Source organism: Malus domestica, chromosome 04 (genome assembly GCF_042453785.1).
Source record: "Malus domestica chromosome 04, GDT2T_hap1".
Classification (NCBI taxonomy): domain Eukaryota; kingdom Viridiplantae; phylum Streptophyta; class Magnoliopsida; order Rosales; family Rosaceae; genus Malus; species Malus domestica.
Window position 1 is genome coordinate 5,720,441 of NC_091664.1, and position 6,379 is coordinate 5,726,819.

Genomic DNA, 6,379 nt, shown 5'->3' on the forward strand with positions numbered 1-6,379 from the left:
AAGCAACTTTTGGTTCAAAACAGGGTTGTTGGAAACAGCTGCCTTAGAATAGAATGATACATCATATTCAAGTGAAGAGAATGGTCTGAATCTTAGAAGGACAAAATGTTTAGACTTATTAATATTATATTATAGATGTCTTATAAATGTTTGGTCTATTCATATTAGCGGTCTTACTTCTATTAAAAATAGAGTTTACACTATGATCTACGAATATGATGCAATTTACTGTACAAGTCCTTGCTTGCAAGGAAAGAGGGAAAAAAAAAAACACAAACTATGAAGATTCCTTCCACATACATATCAAATTTTTTTTTCACGTAATTAATAATTTCAAAAATACGAAAGGCCCTTTTTCCTATTTGAAGTTTATCAACGGAATGCCAAAGAACAGAAATTTTCCAATTTCCCCATCATTGACCAATATATCAGACCAAATGGAAGCCTGTTTAATTTTTGTCAAACGATAGTGTTTAGTAAGTTAAATTGTTAGTTATTAGGAAGGGAGAGGATCAGTAGTGAACGAACATGCACCAGGGTACATAAACATAATTATTAAGAAGAAAGTATGTTTAATTAGCTAACAACAATTGAACAATACTATATGTATAACCTACCAATTGTGTGACTAAACAGGACATATTATATAAAATATATATAACGTCTTCATATATCATTCTACTAGCTGTACGGAACACACACACATATATACAGTTTTGTGGAATCATAATCCACACAATGCAAAATTGTCAACTCATGGCCCAAACAACTAAACACGAAATCAAATGAAGACTAATAAGGGTTGTTAGGATTTGATCGGACCCTCTCTCTCGACCGTGTGGCTTCTACTTTCATTTCAAATTACTTTTAATTGGTTTACAACTACTTTAGTCGGCAGAGTGGATAATAGAACAATACAACATAAACTAAACTTGCTCACATATTAAATTACATGCGGATATGCATTTTGGTGCAGTTTTGTGGAATCATAATCCACACAATGCAAAATTGTCAACTCATGGCCCAAACAACTAAACACGAAATCAAATGAAGACTAATAAGGGTTGTTAAGATTTGATCGGACCCTCTCTCTCGACCGTGTGGCTTCTACTTTCATTTCAAGTTACTTTTAGTTGGTTTACAACTACTATAGTCGGCAGAGTGGATAATAGAACAATACAACATAAACTAAACTTGCTCACATATTAAATTACATGCGGATATGCATTTTGGTGCAGATTTAATTTTTATTAATTTTCGTTAACAACTAACTATTTAGATCACTATTTATCATAATACTATTGTTTTATTATAAAAAAAAATCAAATTACATGATGATGAACTTTAGCTCCATGTTCATGACCTAAATTATCGGTTCGATAACCGTGGCAATTATAAGAAACACATTTATTATGTAGACCATACATTTTCTCCAGCCAAGCCTCATGACAATGTTGGGTGCATTTGGATAACCAGCGGCTTACTCGGGATTATTCCAGATGTGGCTTACAATACTTTTCTTTTCAGTTGAAATTGGTCATAAGAGAGGTTTTTCTCTTTGAATGATTTTTTTTTTCTTGCAAAAGAAAATATACAGAGACTTTTCACCTCATGGATCGATTTTCATTTTTCAACTTTTTTTAGGCTGGAATAATTTATATTCTCAAGTCACCAGTGAGAAAATGATTTTCCAATTCAATGCCTCCTTTTCCATTTTATGAAATATGGTCAAAAGAGCTTAATTATATCCTTACATTTGGTTCACTTACCGCGTAGAATTTTTTTGATCACTTCTACATTTGTCGGTTGCAAAATCACTTCTCTATTTGAACTGCAAATTGTGGTTGAAATGAAAGTTGTATTTAAAAATTAAAAAAACATTCAAATTGTCTTGCTTTAAAACTTTACGTGCCTTGACTTAGTATCTCCATCAGCATGCATGCGAAACTTCTCCTCCAAGAAAATGTCTGCATACCAACTACACATTGAAGAAAGCGTAGGCATGAGATTGTACGGATATTCAGAGCGTGTGTTTCCGCCTGCAAGGTTTTGGTCAATAGTTAAGGATGATTCTTGGAATATAAGCAACTACGTACTTAAAATCTGACCTGGCAGCTGCATTGGTCCTAAAATATTTGGTCTTCGCCCAACATGACAAGTAAAAGCAAGAGGAAAAACGCTACTTTGTTTGTCAACACCAACATGGCAGCAAAATAATGCTGATGTTGCAGGAACACGTATACTGTACATATAAGCTAGTTTCCCCAGTCTGATGGCAACCTTTCTCAGTCGCAGAAGGAGGCACATCCTTTTCAAAGTCTTAGGTCGTTTTTCTTATAGGCCAAGTTCTTACTATTCCACCTAGCATTAAGTACGTAAAAAGCCCTAACTTTTTAGTATCATTCTAAATCAATCTCAATCTTTTTAAATACTCAAAATAAGTACTCAGCATATTGAAAATGTCACATCCGATAAACATAAATTAATTTTCAGTTAAATTAACTAGGCTTACTTTGTTTGCAAAATCAGTAAAAAGTCACGGAAGCATGGCCTCTACCACTAACGTCACCACCACCAGGCCTCCATCAGGCCATCACTTCCAAACCCAATGTACAACCACCAACTTCACCCTACAACTTAAATTGCCAACACCGAGAAGAAGGTCATAGAGATTGTTTAAATGGAATGGACTGTCATAATGTGGCCACTTGCCACCACCATCTTGACCGTCCACAAAGAAGAACTACAAGCTTTACGACTCGAGAATTGGTGAATGAGGAAACTTCATGAACAGAATCAGGCTCCTTAAAACCTTATTTGAATTTTTAACCCCCTTGTTTGTTAGAACTTTGAAAATTGCCCTCCTGATGTAAAGCAAGTTGGGTCCATTTTCGATTCATTTTAGTACTCTTTTGATCATTTGGTTCCATATTATATAATCTATATGTGAAAGATTTCGATAACCAACAGTAATATTGTATTAAGGGTACAAATGTAATACAGTTAGTAATATAGTTAGGTAGTTAGTATTTGGTTAAAGTAGTTAGGATTTCTTTATAAATAGTATGTGTAACCTTCATTTCAGTAAGTCAATACAAAACCTATTTCTCTCTAAACTCTTTCTCTAAAATCTCTCTTGCTTCTCTCTGTCCTCTTCCTCTGTACCAATCTTTTATCTTTGCAATGTAGTTGATATGGTATCAGAGCCACCAAGGCTCACGCCATGGATCTTGGTGGTCGATTCTTCTTCTATCTTTCTTCATTACTTTCTTTTGTTTTCGTGTATTTGATCGTTTATGCTTCCGTATTCATAGTTTTTTTTTTTTTTTTACTTTTGGGTCTCTGGATTTTTCCTCTCCTCTTCCTTCACCTTCAGAATACCTTCTTCATCTCGACGGCGACGACGAGAAGCACAGCCGCCCGATCATCAGCAGTGAGCAACTCGATCCTGGCACCGGCCTCACACTGCTCAACGATCTTGGAGTGTTCCTCAGAATTTAGGTCTCCAACACCGAGAAACCGCTCGTCTTCTACGATAATCTTGCTAAGAAAGTCGACAAGTAAGTACCTTAAGTCATGTTCACAAGGTGTTCGAAGAAAAGTCTGAGAGAAAAAGTGTGGTACTCGAATCTGTTTCTTGACGGACCGATTTCGATTCACGGTGTTCTTGGCCCGTAGCTTTGGATCTGAGCGATGTTAATCAGGGTTGGGCTACAAAGGTGTTCGACGGATTGTTCGTGAGTTGCGTTCAAAGATTTGATTTGTATCAGGTGATATTGTTCATATATCTCATACGCTTAGGTTGTGCACAATATATTCCGATAAGGTTTTTCTGGATCTGGTATTCCTGATTTGAGGTGATATATGCTACATTCTTGGATCTGCAGATTTTGGATTATAGTTTCTTCTTGGTGTTGTTTGCATATCAGCTCTCTGTGCTTCTTTGGTGTTATTTAATCCATGTTCTGTTCTCTGTTCCACTACTTTGATGATCTGGTGGAGCTGCTAATTCCCTGCAAAAGTGTATGTTTCTTTGATTTTGTGAAGTAGTCGATTGATTTCTTTGGGCACAAAGCCATTACTGTTTGTTTGCGGCACGAAGCCATGTTTTCTGTATAGATTAGTTGATTGAAGTTTGCGGCACGAAGCCATGTTTTTTGTATAGATTAGTTGATTGAAGTTTGTGGGCACGAAGCCATGTTTTTTGTAAAGTTTAGTTGATTAGAGTTGTAGCTGTTGAAAGGCTTGGTTTGCAGGGGGTTGTTCTTTGCTAGCTTAAAACGAATCTGAGGTGCGAGAACAAGAGAACCGGAGAACCAGAGAGCAAAGAAAAGTAGTTCTCATGTGCACTTTGATGAAAGCAATAAGACGATCAGTGGAACTAATCAAGATCAGGAGTGCAAGAGCGGCATTGACCTTAATGCAATGCCAGTGGTATTCATTTGTTCTCCATTGCTGAAAGCTTGAAGCTTGCAGGATTGTAGAGTTTGCTGTGTTGTGTTTGTTAAAAGTAAAGAGTTTGTTGATCTAGAAGAACAAGAAGTTGTGTATGACGGAAAACTACGTGAAGATCAGAGACTTATTGATGACATATGTAAACATAATGATGCTGTCTTACATCTGTTGTTTTGGAAGTCTGCAAAAGTTAGGGCCAGACCAGTTAAGAAAAACTTTGAACTGTCAGTTGTGGCACCATAGTGGGAGACTGCAGTTGAGAAGAAACTGAACCATTTATCCATATTTCGGTGTTTGCTATTTGCGAATCTACTGCAATCTCACACTGGGATACCCCAGTTGAGATTGAGGGGGAGTATTAAGGGTACAAATGTAATACAGTTAGTAATATAATTAGGTAGTTAGTATTTGGTTAAAGTAGTTAGGATTTCTTTATAAATAGTATGTGTAACCTTCATTTCAGTAAGTCAATACAAAACCTATTTCTCTCTAAACTCTTTCTCTAAAATCTCTCTTGCTTCTCTCTGTCCTCTTCCTCTGTACCAATCTTTTATCTTTGCAATGTAGTTGATATATTGACCATGAAAAACCAGGTGGCCGGTGGATTTTGAATATAAAGTTTGGATTGGGGTTTGTGGTGGTTGTTAACCTTGGAGGTGGCGAGGTTTTGATTTTCCCAATCTTCATTTTTTGTATTCATTTTTCAAATTATTAATTTTAGTATATTTTAGTGTCCAAGTAAGCGAAATAGTGAGACCCCTTTTCATATGTACATTTGACTAAAAAACTAATTGGGGTTTAACGGTTGTGACATTTTCAATAGGTTGGGTGCTTGTTTAAAACTTTTAAAAAGCTTGATACCCATTTGGAATGACACTAAAAGGTTGGGTGGTTTAAGGTACTTAATCCTTCCACTTATAAAACTTTTTTTCCTAATCAATCCTACAATTACGGAGACTTTCTATTTCCACCTAACATTCTACTCAGCAGACTAGGGTGCGTTTGTTGCACCGACTTATCTTAAATTGGACTAGTTTCAGGAACTAAGCTGGACTGGTTAAAATAGACTAAGGTGGACCGACTTAGGGCTCGTTTAGAAGTGTTTTTAAAATTGCTAAAAGAGTTTTTGATGAAAATATTTTTGGAACCAATCTTTAGTAAAAATGCAGGTGAATCTTGGAAAAACACTTGAAGCTTGTTATAAGAAGCACATAATTTGTTCTTACAAGAAGCACTTTAAGTGCTTTTATAGAACCCAAAATCATTTTCGCCAAATGGGCTTTTAGTCATTTTAAAATCACTTCCAGATGAGCTCTTAGTGAAGCGTTTGGTGCATTGTTAGACTAAGTTACAAAATAATGAAAATAGTATGTCCTAAGTTTCGGATTCTCTAAGAATTCCCCAGCTTCTTCCCATTTACCTTCATTCATGAAACTGTTGTTGTCGACTATTATAAACTTTTTTTTTCCTTTCTTTTGATAAACTTTGGGCAAATTTGATAACAATTTCGGTTTTTGGTTTTCTTTTCTAATTAGTTAAAGTGAAGGAAATGTATGGGAGGAACGACAGGGGACTACAAGGAAGAAGGAAGTTTGTTTATACCATATTGAGGGCATCCGTATTTAGATATCGTACAAATACTTGAGGGACTTAAATGTAATTATGTAATAAAGGAAGGGGAAAATATGTAATAAGTGAGGAGTCCTTATTCTATAAAAGGACCCATCACCCTCACAATTAGAGGGAGGCCATTTCTGAGGCCAATTCCCAAGGCTTTTCACCCCCTTTCAAAGCTTTCACTCTCAGAGCTCTCTCTCTCCCTCAGATAAATACATAATCAGTGTGGACGTAGCCCAAACCTTGGGGTGAACCACGATACATCTTGTGTTATTTACATTACTTGCAGATTCACAGTCGAATTTAC